Source organism: Schistocerca cancellata, chromosome 2 (genome assembly GCF_023864275.1).
Source record: "Schistocerca cancellata isolate TAMUIC-IGC-003103 chromosome 2, iqSchCanc2.1, whole genome shotgun sequence".
NCBI lineage: Eukaryota > Metazoa > Arthropoda > Insecta > Orthoptera > Acrididae > Schistocerca > Schistocerca cancellata.
The window spans coordinates 890,830,533-890,850,424 of NC_064627.1; positions in this window are offsets into that span (position 1 = coordinate 890,830,533).

The window sequence follows — 19,892 nt, forward strand, 5'->3', positions numbered from 1 at the left end:
CTGGATAGATGTTTGTTCTCACGTGATGCAACCTATTTTGTATCAGGAATGGTTAATCGGCATTGTGTTATGTATTGGGGCTCGCAACGTCCATAGGCTATCATTGAAGGTGTTGGCCATAGGCCTAAACTGAAAGTCTGGTGCGGGCTAATGCACGACAGGATTGTTGGGCCGTTCTTCTTTGCAGCAAAGACAGAAAGTGCTTGACTGTATCTGGACATGTGGGAGCAGTCTATACACCCTCAGATACAAGACTTGCAACCCAACATCATCTCCGCTGCATTGGTCCACAACGTTTGGATACTAAACTTTCCAAATGCTGGATCGGACCTGGAGGGCCCACTGCCTGGCCACTATGTTCCCCCAACATTACCCCAACGGATTTTTTCTTGTGGAGACTCGCGAAGCACCGCGTGTATGCGACAAAACTGGACCATATTCCTATGATAAAACATCATACCGCTGACGCGACTGAGGGACCATACGAAGATCATGAGTAGAAACTGATTACATATTCGATATCCTTCCTGTTACAAATGGATCACATGTGGACTTGTGCTGATGATTAACAAATAATTTTTTTGATTTGACCTGCCATAATGTGCAATTTCCTTACCATGTATGTGCTGTTTTTTAATTGGTTTTTGATATGTGGGAGGTTTGAAAGGGACACCTTGTATTTGATGCGAGAGAATATAAGGTTTATTTCATTTTTTTTACCCTGCCTTTTACATACTTGAGTGAAGGTACAAGGCGAGTGCATGACACAGCTTTATTGATTTTGAATTCCACAGTTAATCTGACTTCATTCTGTTTACCCCAGAGTCCCTTAGGATCCCTTACATGGAGTTAATCACACACTTTAATTTATGCAGAGTGATATAAAGAGATTAGGTCACCACTTAATTATACACATTTTTACACCATTTAAGTTTAGATCTACTCTCTCATTGTAATTAGAATTGCGTTCTGCCGAAATTACGGTTCGGTAGTTTTGGTACAGTACTTAAATGACCTAGTAAATGGCAGGATTACCGGTAGTATTGATAGAATTGCTAAGTGAAAAATCCATTCAGTGTTATTGCATTGTGTATTTTATATCCTTACAGAATATAAATTGTATTTTATAAGCAAAAAAGTACATAACGTAACTTCCGCGCTTTCATGTAAGCAAAGTAATTACTTTTGATGCTACTAAGTTTGCATACTCGAACACAAGAAAGTCTATACAATTATTGTTGTTATTTTGTACTCAATAGAACGTTCTTCATCACGATCATGAACAAGAGTTTCCTGTTATTACCGATAAATGCGAGTGGTCGCCTTACCATTTGGCTCCACCAGCACGAAGCACGGCCAGACCCAAGCTTCCATATGTGTTCACCCGTGTGTCCATAACCTGTACTCGTACATCCATTATGCATATTCCAGTACAGAGGAAAACAGTTTACTTCCAATGCGCTATTCCGGTGTCGGTGGATAAAAATAATATTGCAGTGCCCGTGTGCATCGTAATTCGGAATAACAAAGGCAATGCAATATTGTAAATGTGTAAGTTGTTAGTGAATAACAGAAACATGATTTATACAAGTTCGACGATGTACTGAGGCGATGTTTGACGTATTTTCGTTTTGCGGCTCTTTTATTTTATTTGTTTATGTATTTATTCTCCTTTTTTAGGAAATTGCAATCTCTAGTGCTATATGGTAATTCTGTATGGTTTTTTTAGTTTTTACTACAAAATCCATCTGCTTTACGTTAGAAATCAGCAATTTTCAAATAAAACCTGAACTAAACATAAAAATTTTAATTTTGCCATAAGTACTGTTACTTTTCAAGTAACGAACAAGACCCCTTTGTAAAACAAAAACGTTCCGAAGGTTACACGGAGCTCAGTTTCTAAAGAGTTCACCATTTTTTTGTTTCCATGGGACTCTATAATCGAGACAGCGTAAGAACATCCCTGGCAGCTCGCAGCGCTGTTGCCAGCTTTCGACTGCGAAGCGCGAGCAGCTACGAGCAAAACGGTAGCTATCTGCAGAGCTGTGATAACAATGAGACGTTGCCATAGAGGCATTACGTTGTTGGCTGAGGAAATTCGGCGAAGTTGCCGCTCCGAGCCCAGCTGTCAGGGATCAACTTATACCAACTCAGCTATAGTAAGACACTGATCGCATACGTCAAGTGATGGAAATGGGGTAAAGCCTGATAGGTATGCAACACACCTAACGTACAGTAAACGCGGTTACACACTTAACTGATCAAAACTACAACGAAAACTACTGCAGTTTACGCTTACTTATGGTAGTCTATAATTATCTACGGTAGCTTTACAACTTTAGTTATAATGTCTTGATGTGCTGATGGAATACTTACAGAGAGAAGCAGGAAGATTAACGTTCGAAAGAAATAAACACCAGTACTACACACTTAACATACAGGTAATTCGGTACAATCTTAACTGACCAAAGCTACTACTGAAACTGCCACGGTTTACTCTTGCTTATGCACTGAAGAGCCAAAGAAACTGGTATACCTGCCTAATATCGTGTAGTGCCCCCGTGACTACGCAGAAGTGCCGCAACACGACGTGGAATGGACTCGACTAATATCTGAAGCAGTGCTGGAGGCAATTTACACCATGAATCCTGCAGAGCTGTCCATAAATCCATAAGAGTACGACGGGGTGGAGATCTCTTCTGAATATTACGTTGCAACGCATCCCAGATATGCTCAACGAATTTCATAACTGGGGAGTTTACTGGCCAGCGGAAGTGTTTAAACTCAGAAGTGTGTCCTGGAGCCACTCTGTAGCAATTCTGGTCGTGTGGGGTGTTGCATTGTCCTGCTGGAATTGTCCAAGTCCACCAGAAAGCACAGTGGACATGAATGGATGCAGGTGATCAGACAGGATGTTTATGTACGTGTCATCTGTCAGAGTCGTATCTAGACGTATCAGGGGTCCCACACCATTACAGAGCCTCCACCAGCTTGAACAGTCCCCTGGTGATATGCAGGTCCATTGATTCATGAGATTGTTCCCATAGCCGTACACGTCCATCTGCTCAATAAAATTTCAAACGAGACTCATCCGACCAGCAACGTGTCATCAACAGTCCAACGTCGGTGTCGACGGGTCCATTCGGGACATAAAGCTTTGTGTTGTGCAGTCATCATGGGTACATTAGTGGGCCTTCAGCTCTAAAGCCCATATTAATTATGTTTCGTTGAATGGTTCGCTCGCTGACACTTGTTGATGGACCAGCACTGAGATCTGCAGAAATTTGCGGAAGGGCTGCTCTTCTGTCACGTCGAACGAGTCTCTTCAGTCGTCGTTGGTCCCGTACTTGCAGGATCTTTTTCCGGCCGCAGTGAGGTTTTACCCGATTCCTCATATTCACAGTACACTCGGGAAGTGATCGTGCGGCAAAATCCGTACTTCATCGCTACCTCGGAGATGCTGTGTCCCATCGCTCGTACGCCGACTATAACACCACGTTCAAACGCACTTAAAGCTTGATAGCCTGCCATTGTAGCAGCAGTAACCGATCTAACAACTGCGCCAGACACTTGTTGTCTTATACAGGCGTTACCGACCGTGCCGCCGTATTCTGCCTCTTTACATATCTGTGTATTTGAATACGCATGCCTGTACCAGCACCTTCGGCGCTTCAGTGTAATAGTCTACGGTAGCCCACGGTGGTTTTGCAACTCTGTGTCTTGATGTACTGTTGGGGTACTTACGGTATAAGCTGGAAAGCTAGAGTTCAAAAGTAATGAACAGCGGTGCTATGCTGCAGCACGTCGTTACAGGCCCCAGTGGAAACATTTGTTCATTAGGGTTCTATACCTCTTTCCCAGCACTGTTTTTAACAAACGTCGTAATTGTGCTACAACGGGAAGATTTCCACAGGGATGTGATCTCGAAGCTGAACACTGGATGACAAGAGGGGACGGCTGTGAAACATTTGGTGACGTGATTAACCCGCGCAGGCGGCCGGTGGCTGTCGGGGGCGGCCATTAGGGGCGACGGAGGCAGCTGCACGGCTGTTACCGCCGCGCAGGCACGCGAGTTGCCGGCCGCGGCCCGCGTAATGCATTAAGGGGCCGCATTACCGCGGTGGCCCCGCCACGTGGACAACGGTAATGTAATGCGCGCCGCGTCCGGCTAATGTACGGCCTAGCGAGCCGCGGCTAACTCACTAAGAAATGTCTTCCGCCCGCCGACTATGCGGTGTGAAGGACGACCCAAATAGCTAAATAACCCAACTAAAAACAGCCGTTCCTTCCTGCCGCTTACAATCCGTTGATTTAGGTTTGTTTCTTTTGTTCTCCGATTTACTTCACGACATCTCAAGTTTCTTCACAAAGGAAAAAACAGTTCAGTGAAAGGGTTATTCCCATCAGAATCGACAGCAAACCACCACTGACAACAACAAGCCGGCCGGAGTGGCCGTGCGGTTCTAGGCGCTACAGTCTGGAACCGAGCGACCGCTACGGTCGCAGGTTCGAATCCTGCCTTGGGCATGGATGTGTGTGATGTCCTTAGGTTAGTTAGGTTTAATTAGTTCTAAGTTCTAGGCGACTGATGACCTCAGAAGTTAAGTCGCATAGTGCTCAGAGCCATTTGAACCATTTGAACAACTACAGCTTAGGTATACGTGCCGATGTTGCAGACCGAAAATGAAATGACAGATAAAGTATATGAGGATACTGAATGGCTAATTTAATATGTAAAGTGAGATGAAAATCTAATAGTCGTGGAGGAGGGAATGTTGTTGTAGGAGAAGGAGTATAAGTGAGCGTTATATGAGAATAGCGGCTTGGTACTAGGAATTAGAGAGGAGAAAGACTAACTGAGTTCTGCAATAAATTTCAGCTAGTAACAGTGAATACTCCGTTTAAGTACTCACTAGGAATGATAGAGGAGAAAGACTAATTGAGTTCTGCAATAAATTTCACCTAATAATAGCGAATACTCCGAGTATCAAAACAGGGGTGAAGATTTCAGTTACATTACATCACGTTCAGGAAGAGATTCCGAAATCAGATTCTGGATTGTAAGGCGTACACAGGAGCGGAAACAGACTGAGCTCAAAATTTGATAGTGATAAAGAGTAGGCTGAAGTTTAAGAGACTAGACACTAAATCGCAGTTTAATAGCAATGAAGAGTAGGCTGAAGTTTAAGAAATATCTGGGAAAAATCATTGTGCGAAGAAGTTGGATACGGAATTATTAAGGAATTAAGAGATAAGTTTGAAATTCTCTGAGGCTATAGATATTGCGAGAAGGAATAGATCAATAGGCAGTTCAGTTGATGAGCGAAGAACATCTCTAATAAAGGCTATCACCGAAGTTTGAAAGAGAACCGTAGCTACAGGGAAGGTAACTGAGAAGAAACCATGGGTAACAGAAGAAACAAGATAGTATAAGAAATTTTAGGGAAATTGAGGAGTCAGAAATACAACTCACGTAGGAGTGAAATAAGTAGCAAGTGAAAGGAAGATAAGGCGAAATGGCTGCATCCAGAATCTGAAGCAAACGAAAAACAAATGATCGTCCGAAGGACTGACTCAGAATACGGAAACGTCAACACAGACTTCGATGAAATTAAAAGTAAGGACGGTAAGAAAAAAAGTGCAATTGAAATTCCACTTTTAAGTGCAGAGAAGAGAATGGATAGGTGGAAAGAGTACATTGAAGGCCTCTATGACGATAAGCACATGAGAGGAATTCGTGGCCGGCCGCTTAAAACCAGTCAGAAGACTGATGACTCACAAAAGAAGACGGGAAAGATTGTCTGACGACGTGATAGTAGAAGAAACAGGGGATAGGGGATCCAGTATTAGAATCAGAATTTAAAAGAGCTTTAGAAGACAGGATCGAGTAAGGCAGATTGGATACATAACATTCCATTGGAATTTCTAAAAGCAATGGGGGAAGGGGTAACAAAACGACTATTCACGATGGCATGAAGAATCTATGAATCTGGCGATATACCATTTGACTTTTGGAAAAATATCTTGCACACAGTTCCCAAGATCGCAAGAGCCGACAAGTGCGAGAAATATCGCACAATGAGCTTAACAGCTCTTGCATCCATACTGTTGACAAGAATAATATACAGAAGAATGGAAAAGAAAATTGATCAGCTGCTAGATGACGATCAGTATGGCTTCCGGAAAGGTAAAGGCACCAGAGAGGCGATTCTCACGTTGCGGTCGATAATGAAAGCAAGACCAAAGAAAAATCAAGACACGTTGAGATGGTTTGTCCAACTGGTAGAAGCGTTCTACAATGTCAAATGGTGCAAAATATTCTTAATTCTGAGGAAAGTAGGATTGATCTATACGGAGAAACGGGTAATATAATACACTCCTGGAAATGGAAAAAAGAACACATTGACACCGGTGTGTCAGACCCACCATACTTGCTCCGGACACTGCGAGAGGGCTGTACAAGCAATGATCACACGCACGGCACAGCGGACACACCAGGAACCGCGGTGTTGGCCGTCGAATGGCGCTAGCTGCGCAGCATTTGTGCACCGCCGCCGTCAGTGTCAGCCAGTTTGCCGTGGCATACGGAGCTCCATCGCAGTCTTTAACACTGGTAGCATGCCGCGACAGCGTGGACGTGAACCGTATGTGCAGTTGACGGACTTTGAGCGAGGGCGTATAGTGGGCATGCGGGAGGCCGGGTGGACGTACCGCCGAATTGCTCAACACGTGGGGCGTGAGGTCTCCACAGTACATCGATGTTGTCGCCAGTGGTCGGCGGAAGGTGCACGTGCCCGTCGACCTGGGACCGGACCGCAGCGACGCACGGATGCACGCCAAGACCGTAGGATCCTACGCAGTGCCGTAGGGGACCGCACCGCCACTTCCCAGCAAATTAGGGACACTGTTGCTCCTGGGGTATCGGCGAGGACCATTCGCAACCGTCTCCATGAAGCTGGGCTACGGTCCCGCACACCGTTAGGCCGTCTTCCGCTCACGCCCCAACATCGTGCAGCCCGCCTCCAGTGGTGTCGCGACAGGCGTGAATGGAGGGACGAATGGAGACGTGTCGTCTTCAACGATGAGAGTCGCTTCTGCCTTGGTGCCAATGATGGTCGTATGCGTGTTTGGCGCCGTGCAGGTGAGCGCCACAATCAGGACTGCATACGACCGAGGCACACAGGGCCAACACCCGGCATCATGGTGTGGGGAGCGATCTCCTACACTGGCCGTACACCACTGGTGATCGTCGAGGGGACACTGAATAGTGCACGGTACATCCAAACCGTCATCGAACCCATCGTTCTACCATTCCTAGACCGGCGAGGGAACTTGCTGTTCCAACAGGAGAATGCACGTCCGCATGTGTCCCGTGCCACCCAACGTGCTCTAGAAGGTGTAAGGTAACTACCCTGGCCAGCAAGATCTCCGGATCTGTCCCCCATTGAGCATTTTTGGGACTGGATGAAGCGTCGTCTCACGCGGTCTGCACGTCCAGCACGAACGCTGGTCCAACTGAGGCGCCAGGTGGAAATGGCATGGCAAGCCGTTCCACAGGACTACATCCAGCATCTCTACGATCGTCTCCATGGGAGAATAGCAGCCTGCATTGCTGCGAAAGGTGGATATACACTGTACTAGTGCCGACATTGTGCATGCTCTGTCGCCTGTGTCTATGTGCCTGTGGTTCTGTCAGTGTGATCATGTGATGTATCTGACCCCAGGAATGTGTCAATAAAGTTTCCCCTTCCTGGGACAATGAATTCACGGTGTTCTTATTTCAATTTCCAGGAGTGTATAAAATATCCCCAGGAGCCAAGAGGAAACAATAAGAGTGGAAGAAAAAGACGAAGTGCTCGGATTAAAAATGGTATAAGACACGTATGTATTCATTTAGCATTACTGTTCAATCTATACATCGAAGAAGCAATGAAGGAAATAAAAGTAAGGTTCAAGAGTGGAATTAAAATTCAAGGTTAGAGGATATCAGTGATAAGATTCGCTGATAACATTGGTATCCTCAGTGAAAGTGAAGAAGAATTGCGGGATTTGCTGAACGGAATGAACTGTATAATGAGTACAGAACACGGTTTGAGAGTAAATCAAAGAAATATGCAAGCACTAACAAGCAGCAGCAGTGAGAACAGAGACAAACTTAACATCAGGATTGGTAATCACGAAGTAGATGAAGTTAATGAATTCTGCTACCTAAGCAGTAAAATAACGCATGACGGATGGAGCAAGGAGGACATCAAAAGCATACTAACACTGACAAAAAGGACTTTCCTGGCCAAGAGAAGTCTGCTAGTATCAAACATAGGCCTTAATTTGAGGAACAAATTTCTGAGGATGTACGCTTAGTGTACAGCATTATACAGTACTGAAACATGGACTGTAGGAAAACTGGAACAGAAGACAATCGAAGCATTTGAAATGTGGTGCTACAGAGAAATATTGTAAATTAGATGGCCTGATAAAGTGAGGAACTAGGTGGTTCTCCAGAGAATCGGCGAGACAAAGAATATATGGGAAACACTGACAACAAGAAGGGACAGGACGGTAGGACATGTGTTAAGTCACCACGGAATAACTTCCGTGGTACTAGAGGGAGGTGTAGAGGATAGAAACTGTAGAGAAAAAAATACATTGAAATATGTACAGCAAATAACTGAGGACGTATGTTGAAAATGCAACTCTGAGTTAAAGAGGTTGATACAGGAGAGGAATTTGTGGCGAGCTGCATCATACCAGTCAGAAAAAAAGTTGTCTAGGCTGCAAAGGCAGCAGAACCTTTATTGAGGCGTTTCGCCTTTTTGAGATATCGTCAGAATTTGTTTAGGAACTGCGAGAAATGTCTTCGCCGAAGATGCACACCCATCACCGAAGGTGCACACCAAACGTTATGGCTACTTGTGACTAATGGGCTACCCGCAGCTCCTAAAAAATATCTGAAACTGCCTCAAAAAGATAAAACGTGTCAATTAAGCTCCTACTGCCTTTGCAACCTAGATTGTTTTTCCTTCTGGTTCAAAAATGGCTCTGAGCACTACGGGACTCAACTCCTGAGGTCATTAGTCCCCTAGAACTTAGAACTAGTTAAACTTAACTAACCTAAGGACATCACACACATCCATGCCCGAGGCAGGATTCGAACCTGCGACCGTAGCGGTCTCGCGGTTCCAGACTGCAGCGCCAGAACCGCGCGGCCACTTCGGCCGGCGCTTTTGCTTCTGAAAACATATCGCAGTTGCTGCATCATTGTCGTAGAGTGAGAGGAAGTTTCCTTGGTTGGTGTTCACATTCACGTAAAACTGCTTGAAAGACATCATCGTCGCCTGTTTCAGAACCACACTAGCGGAAAAAAATTAGTGCACATGTAAAGAGGACGTCGATTTGATCTTATGATGGCATATTACATCTGGGATATAGTAGATGTACTATTAATGGTTTCAGTGTCGCCCGCCAACAGATAGCATAGTGGCATAGCTAGCAGGGTGCCATCGTGTCCAAACTTTAAGAGTAGTAGGGTCAGTGTGGTGCAAACGTGTGTATCAAGCAGGCAACCATGTCACAGAAATGCACTCGTGTTTCCTGCAACCAACAGAGCGAGTGTGAAAGGGGTCAAATTGTGGCCTTACGAGTGGCGGGATAGTGCTTACGGAGAACAGCAACACAGGTTGTACGTGCTGCGCCAGTTGTGCAAAGATGCTGATATCAGTGGTCACGTGAACATTCTCGCACGCGTAGATGAGATTCTAGACGCCCACACATCACAGATGCCTGCCAAGATCGTCGTATTATGAGGGCAACACTGGTAGATCGTACAGCTTCCACAACACAGATATGAGGGCTTCTGAGCTCAGACCTGTCAAACGAACAGTCCCAAACCTGTTACACTACTGACCATTAAAATTGCTACACCAAGAAGAAATGCAGATGACAAACGGGTATTCATTGGACAAATATATTAGCCTAGAACTGACATGTGTTTACATTTTCACGCAGTTTGGGTGCATAGATCCTGAGAAATCAGTATCCAGAACAACCACCTCTGGCCGTAGTAACGGCCTTGATACGCCTGGGCATTGAGTCAAACAGAGCTTGGATGGCGTGTACAGGTACAGTTGCCCATGCAGCTTCAACACGATACCACAGTTTATCAAGAGTAGTGACTGGCGTATTGTGACGAGCCAGTTGCTCGGCCACCATTGACCAGACGTTTCCATGTGGTGAGAGATCTGGAGAATGTGCTGGCCAGGGCAGCAGTCGAACTTTTTCTGTATCCAGAAAGGCCCGTACAGGACCTGCAACATGCGGACATTTATTATCCTGCTGAAATGTATTTTTTTTCCCGTTCGTGCACCCAGGTTCGTCGTTGAGTACACCATCGTAGGCGCTCTTGTCTGTGATGCGGCGTCAAGGGTAACCGCAGCCATGGTCTCCAAGCTGATAGTCCATGCTGCTGCAAATGTTGTCGAACTGTTCGTGCGGATGGTTGTTGTCTTGCAAGCGTCCCCATCTGTTGACTCAGGGACCGAGACATGGCTGCACGATCCGTTACAGCCATGCGGATAAGATGCCTGTCATCTCGACTGCTAGTGATACGAGATCGTTGGGATCCAGCACGGCGTTCCGTATTACCCTTCTGAACCCACCAATTCCATATTCTGCTAACAATCATTGGATTTCGACCAACGCGAGCAGCAATGTCGCGATACGATAAACCGCAATCGCGATAGGCTACAATCCGACCTTTATGAAAGTCGGAAACGTGTTGGTACGCATTTCTCCTCCTTACAAGAGGCATCACAAGAATGTTTCACCAGGCAACGCCGGTCAACTGCTGTTTGTGTATGAGAAATCTGTTGGAAACTTTCCTCATGTCAGAATGTTGTAGGTGTCGCCACCGGCGCCAATCTTGTGTGAATGCTCTGAAAAGCTAATCATTTGAATATCACAGCATCTTCTTCGTGTCGGTTACATTTCGCGTCTGTAGCACGTCATCTTCGTGGTGTAGCAATTTTAATGGCCAGTAGTGTATTAGCAGTGGGACTACAGGCATGCATGCACTCCATTAGTCTGTCTTCCGCTCACGCCATAAGATCAACATGCACGGCATGACTGGATCACAGGGAAGATGGAATGGCGCTCTGGTCTTCAACAATGAAAGCTGGCTGCACGCAAGTGATGGTTGTTTGCGCGTACTTCGTGGATCTGGTGAGTGCTGTCTCCAAGATAAATTGGCCCCACCCTAGGCGTTATCGTCTGTACTGCAATAAGCTACAACTCTCGTTCGCCTACCCAGTGCTCGGTAAGTACAGAATGTTGATAGAGCTGTTTTTCTTCTTTTTTTTTCAGTGTTGCAACAGTAAGGTGATGTGTTACTCCAACAGGATAATGCTCGCCCACACAATGTGCTCTGCAAGGCGTGCAGCAACTTCCCTGACCAGCACGATCTCTGGACTTGAGTCCAATGAAGCACGTGTGGTATATTGTGAGCTGAGAAGTGACTCTTGTGACTCGTCAACCAACAACTCTTACACAATCACGTGAAGAGGTCGAGCAGGTGTGCTATAACGATCGAGTAGATGCCAGAGTCAGCGCTTGCACTGCCACCGGTGGAGGCTATACTAATAACGGAGAGTTCTACATCTACATCCATATTCCGCAAGCCACCTGACGGTGTGTGGCAGAGGGTACTTTGAGTACCTCTATCAGTTCTCCCTTCTATTCCAGTTTCGTATTGTTCGTCGAAAGAAAAATTGTCGGTATGCCTCTGTGTGGGCTCTAATCTGATTTTATCCTCATGGTCTCTTCGCGAGATATACATAGGATGGAGCAATATACTGCTTGACTCCTCGGTGAAGGTATGTTCTCGAAACTTCAACAAATGACCGTACCGAGCTACTGATCGTCTCTCTTGCAGAGTCTTCCACTGGAGTTTATCTATCATCTCCGTAACGCTTTCGCGGTTACTAAATGATCCTGTAACGAAGCGCGCTGCTCTTCGTTGGATCTTCTCTATCTCTTCTCTCAACCCTATCTGGTACGGATCCCACACTGCTGATCAGTATTCAAGCAGTGGGCGAACAAGCATACAGTAACCTACTTCCTTTGTTTTCGGATTGCATTTCCTTAGGATTCTTCCAGTGAATCTCAGTCTGGCATCTGCTTTACCGACGATCAACATTATATGATCATTCCATTTTAAATCACTCCTAATGTGTACTCCCAGATAATTTATGGAATTAACTGCTTCCAGTTGCTGACCTGCTATATTGTAGCTAAATGATATGGGATCTTTCTTTCTATGTATTCGCAGCACATTACACTTGTCTACATTGAGATTCAATTGCCATTCCCTGCACCATGCGTCAATTCGCTGCAGATCCTCCTGCATTTCAGTAAAATTTTCCATTGTTACAACCTCTCGATATACCACAGCATCATCCGCAAAAAGCCTCAGTGAACTTCCGATGTCATCCACAAGGTTATTTATGTATATTGTGAATAGCAACGGTCCTATGACACTCCCCTGCGGCACACCTGAAATAACTCTTACATCGGAACACTTCTCTCCATTGAGAATGACATGTTGCGTTCTGTTATCTAGGAACTTTTCAATCCTATCACGCAATTGGTCTGATAGTCCATATGCTCTTACTTTGTTTCAGCATGAGTCGATATCTGGTACCTCAGAAACGATTGTGCTATTGATCAGTAAATGTAATCGTTTAATATGCTCCACTTCACTGAATTGAAAACCTCAAAAAGGATGTACTAATTTTTTTCCGGCAGCGTATTTATTCACAATAATCCAGTACTGCAGTTTCGGCGGTCTAACCATTTTAAAATGCACAGCGAAATCTTGCCTTTCAGTGGTAACGCACTTACCGACTGGGCTTTTCAGACACGACTCACAACCTTCCTCTCCCGCCGCCCTTTCCCCTCCCCTCCTTCAGAACCTTACTTCCACCAGTTCTTCTCCCCTCCGTTCTCTTGCACACCTTTTGTGACTACCACTGCTGACAGAAAGGATACTGCAGAGAAAAGAGGCTCGCTGGAGGGGGGGGGGGGGTCGCGAGACCCGTCTGTGTAGCTCAGTTGGTAAGAATGTTTCCCACGAAAGGCAAGGTCCCGGAGTACGGTCGGGCACACAGTTTTAATCTGACAGGATTTTCAAAATAATTCACACACATTGGAAATGAAAGATTCCTTCTGTAACTACAGTTGATTGGTTTTTCAAAGCTATGGCTCACATTCACACAAAACCTTTCGCAGGAATTAGTGGTCGCTACTGTCAGTGAAAACTGATTGCTGATGAAATCCGCTACTGCAGTTTCAGCCGATTAAGCACTTGAAGAGTAGTACATGTAAGAATTTTAAAAATATCTAGTAACAGGGTACCTCAGGAGGAATCGCCAATATTTCAGATAAGACGGGAACGATCATTCAAAGCAAAAAAGAAAACAACAGTAAACGTGGGCTCTAAAGTGCATACCTTAGGAGCTGTGAGAACGTTTTCAGTAGAGGAGGTGTGTTTCACATTAGCGAAGATGAACAAGTGCTCATACCTCTCTAGTACTCACTTTATGTCCCATGTTTACTGGACAATTTTCTCTTGTTTTGCTCCTTACAGTCACCTCTAAAAATATGGAGAGCCGGGATGATGCAGAAGAAGCGACTTGTTTCCCAGTATCGAAAATGAAGAAGTGCTCATAGCTTCTAACATACACATTTTAGATGCCATGTTTGCTTGATATTTTTGACTCGAATGATCACTCCTGTCATATCAATGAATATTGACCATTCCTCGTGAGACATCCTACATTTTCTTAAATGACTATCACATATCGCAAAGTGTCAGTGTTCCATTTTTCTGTCATTCATTTCATTTGTTTTATTGAGATTATGGCGTATTGAAAGATTTGGGTTGCTTGCAGGGTAGGTGCGCTCCATATGGTCTCCATGTTTGTCGGCAGGAGGCGGCCAGTAAGTCTCATGAGAAAGGGGGAGTGTCTCCAGGGAGTGTTTCACAGGATTGGGTCACGGCCCACTTCATACTTTTGTTGCCATGCCTCTGCATTCCCCAGAGAATAAATGGGCATGAAATTTCTGCCCTTTTTGTATGGGCATTAATGGACGGGACACCATGTCACCGCTAGAGTGACTCCACGTTTTTGGAGTATCCGATCGAATGAGTCACCTGAGCCATCCTGCTTGATGCCAAAAGGTTTGCCAGTCTGTGGGACACTGCTCCAGGCCAGTACCAACCTCTTGTTTGTTAACGTTTATTTTGTATGCCACACGTGGGAAGTTTATGCTGTGTTATCCTGTGTCTTCTGAAATAAGTGATATTCTCTATGTCACATTGACAACAGCATTGAGTCGTTCTGGGCACGTGGAGTTTAACTGTTTTTTAAGTTGATAAATGAGAGCGGAGAAGATGGTGTCTGGGCCTTTCGATGTTCGATCTCCATCTGGTGCTGGTTGGTGCACCCTTGCCGATTTTGGGGAAATGTGTCACAACTGCGGCAGATAGATTCATATTCTCAGCAGCTCGCTACTTATTTGTTCTGCCAAGCACCTTGTGTTGCCTGTTTAATTACATATTTTGGTTACTTTTGTCTAGTTAACATTGGAATTGCAAGCTGTGCAGATGAGGAAATATTGTTGCGTTTTCTTCACAAATTCTTACATAATGCTTATTACTCCCACAGTTTTAGCGTCATTTCGTGCCATTGCTACTCAAATTTTAGAGAACTTTGCTCCCAGTCGATTTTATGTGATTTTTGTGCATCATGAAGAGCAACTGAAAATCTGTTACACTCAGGCCTGGCTCGGATTTCCAGATCCCTTAACTGTCTTACAACTTTTCCATTGGTAGGTGTCCCACAAATAACAAAAAATATATCTTTCTGTACACCTAAGTTGTTGTTCTCACTGTGACGGTGTTTTCTTTGAGTACACTAGCCAAATACAACCTCCATGTGTTCTGAATGAAAGGGCGACGCCAGTCCATCTTCAGTATTACAGCTACAGGCTGAATGTTTCAGTTTGATGGCGTCTTTTGCACGAATAAAAACCAGAGGATGTGCTATTAAATTAGGCAGTGACTGCCACGGTACTAGAGGGAAACACAGAGCTTGGAATACAGCCAAAAAATGATTGAGGGCTTTCGGTGTAAGTGCATCCTTGAGATGAAGAGTTTACTACAGAACGTGAAATCGTGGCATGTCCCATAACACCAGCAAAAAGACATGCCCAATGTGACAAAGAAATGATAAGTAAAGCGAGTCTAATGGACCGTCATACGAACTCACATAGTGACCTAAGGTGTAGGAAAAAGTAATAAAATGTAAAAACATTTTTATTGTATTGGAATTCTGACTGGAGCTAACTAATAGTCAACGTAGGTGAAACAAAATATTTGCGTACACTATTGCTGTCAGAAAACTCAGTTACTGACTAAACGTTTCGAATGTGGCTAGCTACCAACATGAGAGAGCAATAACTATGTATGTAACCTTCGATGAATAATCTGAACACTCTCAGACGCAGAAATTTAAGCTGAATCAGATGATACAGACACGTACTGGTACCACGCCACAAAAAATTAATTATAGTTCATATGAGCCATAAGTTCACTAATGTTACGAAAATTAAAAGCTACTGAAATAAATAATACATGCTGTTGGATCCAGCTGAGTTAGCACTGTTTAATAACACACTACAATTTCATGAAATTATTTTATTTCAGCTGTCACCTACAGTTAATTAAAATTGATCAACAATACACGTAATAGTTACACATTCCACAGGCATGCAAACGTATCAGCCCGTTATAAGTTTAGCGTATCGTCACAGTAAATCACTTATTTCGTTTGGATATATGTACTTTCGGCCTTGTTACATACGCTTAAATTCAAGAAATCATAATCAGTGCGACATACGGGATTCTGACAGACCCCAGCATGCAGAGTGGACAGTTTTTGTTTCAATAGATACCATAACTGTAATGACAGCCGCACTAACTGACAAGAGTTTGAAAAGTCAAAAATGAAGCTTCAATGCAATGACTAATCCAAATCTAACCAAGCAAGATTTGGCCAGTTCGATGTTCCTCACGAAGACGCCGATGCTTTTAGTTTCTTTGTATGTAATAGATTCTAAATATTATCTCAATTTGTGTGTTTTGAGATCGACAACGCCCGTTCATTGGCGTGGAGGCTATACCAACCCTATGCAGGCTGTAAACGATAACCGTTTCCAACGTATCACAGTGATGTGGAGGAAGTCGAGACGAACAGTTTGAAACGGGATATTTGTTGTTTATCAATTCTGGAAACTACATCAAATAGGCCCACAAAAACTATCAAAGCTTACAGCACATGCGCGTCGTGAGAGATTTTCAGTATTCTTTCCCCCTCTTCGTGAAAATATACTAGGACCTTTTGCAAATAGAATTTAATTTAGTTTAATTTTTAATGGGTTATGTTTTCGCTAGAGGTCGCGGTTTTCGGATAACGTACAAAAGTGACCTTCAAATGTACTCTCACCCCAAACTCAAGCAACCCCCCTCCCCGCCCCTCCACCTGTCAGGACTTCCAATATCTCGTTCACGTCACTCCCTGCTACTTCACGTCACTCCCTGTTACCCCTGTACATTTGACCTTTAGTGGTCTTCATTGACTGGCCATTACGTAGCGGAGAAGCATTTTTGACGTTGAGAGTAATAACGGAAGCGATATTTAAGAAAAATCACGAGACTTTCACAGAATCTGTCGATCTTCAAGAAGCGTTGGATGAAGTAAAATGGTGCAAGTTCTTGGAAATTCGGTGAAACATCGGAATACGCTAAAGGGGAAGGAGAATTACACATAATATGCACGATAACCTAGAGGGAACAATAACAAAGGAAGATAATGAATGGATTGTTCGGATTAAAAAGGGTGTAATATAAGAACATGGACGATGAAGAATAGTTCAAGCGTGGGGTTAAAATTCAGTTTCAAATGATATCAATAATAGCGTTCGCTGATGACAGTGCTACCCACAATGAAAGTGAGCAACAACTACTGGGCATGTTGAATGGAACCAACAGTTTAATTAGTACGGAATATAGAGTGAGAGTAAACCGAAGAAAGACGAAAGTAATGAGGAATAGCAGAAAAGAGATTATTGATGAACATAACAACCAAATTAGAGACCATTTTAAAGAGATGACGGGAAGGAATTCTCCTGCCTTGTAAGCAAGGAGGCAAATAGGGCATTTCTAGTCAAGAGAAATCTACCTATGCGAAATTTCGGCATTAATCTGATGAAGAAGTTTCTGAGAATGTAGTTTGGAGTACAGCACTGCATTGCAATGGGATCATGGATTGTGGGAAGACAGGAAAAGAAGAAAGTCGAGGCATTTGGGATGCAGCGCTACAAAAGAATTTGGAAATTGGGTGCAGTGATGAGGTAAGGAATGAGAATGTTCTCGGCAGAATCGGCGAAGAAACCAAAATATAGAAAGCACAGACGGGGAAGAGAGAGACAGGATGTCAGGACATGTGTTAACATAAGAGGCAGTAACTTCTGTGGTGCTATATGCCGCTGTAGAAGGTATAAACTGTAGGTGAAAACAGAGACTGAAGAACATCCAGCAAGTAATTGAGAAAGTAGGATGCAAATTCTACCCTCACATTTAGAGCTTGACACAAACGAGGAGTTCTTTTGGGCGCACGAACCAATCAGGAGAACGAAAACTAAAAAAGAAGCTACGACGTAGATAAAAGTTCAGGGTATAAACGGGACTTACTGAATTCAGTGACTTGTAGTGCCGGATCTGTCGTTTTGTGGGGATCGTTCTCGAGGAACTTCTAATCTCTTTGGAGATTCGTTGGGGCTTGTACAGTTCTAGTTGAGCATTTGATACTTCTATATCATTACAGGTTTTGCAGTGATAGACTAACATTTTCGTCCATCTGTCCGCTCTAACACTAACATGGTAACATTCCCAAGTGTAAATATACGACCTTGGTGAAACCTGGCGAGTATGAATACGCAGAAGCGGCAAAATAATGCATTACTTGTATTTTTCACTTTTAAGGTTCAAATGGCTCTAAGCACTGTGGGACTTAATATCTGAGGCCATCAGTCCCCTAGACTAAGATCTACTTAAATCTAACTAACCTAAAGACATCACACACATCCATGCCCGAGGCAGGATTCGAGGATGCGACCGTAGCAGCAGCGCGGTTCCGGACTGAAGCGCCTAGAACCGCTCGGCCACAACGGCCGACCACTTTTAAGGGATAAAACACGCCCTGAAAGGGATTTTGTTTTTCTTGTGACAGATCATATGTAATTAATGTTCTTGAAAACTGTATAATCAACACTTGTAATTATTTGAAATTTTTCAAAATACCCTATCTCCATTAATAAAGATTGAAGAATAAAAACGTTTATAATCTTTTATCAAAACATCAATTAAAGAGGTTTTGAAGCCACGTAAATATACGTGTAATAAATTTGGTTTCTGAAATATCATTTTTGGAAGAAAAATCTGCACCCATTGTGCTGTCAGAGTATTTTCAACCCACTAACATCCAAGCATTCAATATTATTCTAGTTTTACCACTTGAAAGTGAACTGGACACAAACAAAAAAATGTGTATTCCATATTTTGCACTCTCTACACACCTTTCAAGTTTCACCAAGATCATTTATTTACATTTTACGTTCCCTTGTGAGTTTAGACGTTGACGACACCAGACCAAACGCTCGCTCCAGCTCACAAGCGGTGGGTCACAACGATTGATTTAAAAATTTGCTCTCTCCACACCGATCGCAATAGCTAATAACTATAGAGACAAAAAATATATTTTGGAAGTTTTCCTCTCGAGTTGTCACATATTATGCATGGTTGCGACACGGTAGAATAATTTAAATTATCGGTAGCGGAATAACAGTTCTACATCCTCATCTACACCCATACTCCGCAAGCCACCTGACTGTGTGTGGCGGTGGGTGCCTTGAGTATCTCAACCGGTTCTCCGTTCTATTCCAGTCTCGTATTGTTCGTGCAAAGAAAGATTGTCGGTATGCCTCTGTGTGGACTCTAATCTCTCTGATTTTATCCTCATGGTCTCTTCGCGAGATATACGTAGGAGGGAGCAATATACTGCTTAGTATGAATCTATCATTAAAACGGTCAACTCTTAACGGTCGTCTTAGAAAAAATAGCGTTTCTTAAGGTTTTGGATAATTAGAGACATTATTGCATAGTTTAAATAATATCTAGTGTTTCAGTTGCCACATTGTTTTGTTAGCCTCCTTACAATAGGTTGTGTGTTCGGATGTAGTGATTATGTTATGACATGCGGAGTTATCTGTGAGTGGCTGATGAAGAACACATCCATGCTGGATTAAATCATTCGGTTCCTGAAGTGCCGACTTTGTTTATTTTTGTGTCATAAACTTCGTGTTATGAAAAAATAACTCTCCTAGAACCATTGGTGTCAATATGACCCAAATATCAATTGTTCGTTTGTTGTACTGAATGTAACATTTATGAAAACAGAATGACGAATGTTATGTTGAATTGAGCACATAACACCTAAAACAATGAAAATATTATTTCCTCTTATTGTTGGGCCAGTTGTTAGAGTTTCTTGCATCAGCTATTGTTGTACCCTCTCTGGTATCAGACTGTCGTCAATACGACCCCATAAACACATTGAAAAATAATATCTCCCTTGTTTTGAAAGCTATTTTTTCAAACTCTATGACTTTCTCTCTATGCGTTAATTGTATCCAATGATATTTTGCTCAGTTTTATATCTGCAACACATTTCAATTTATTCACGGTTTTATACAATGAATACCATTGACGTCAATACGAC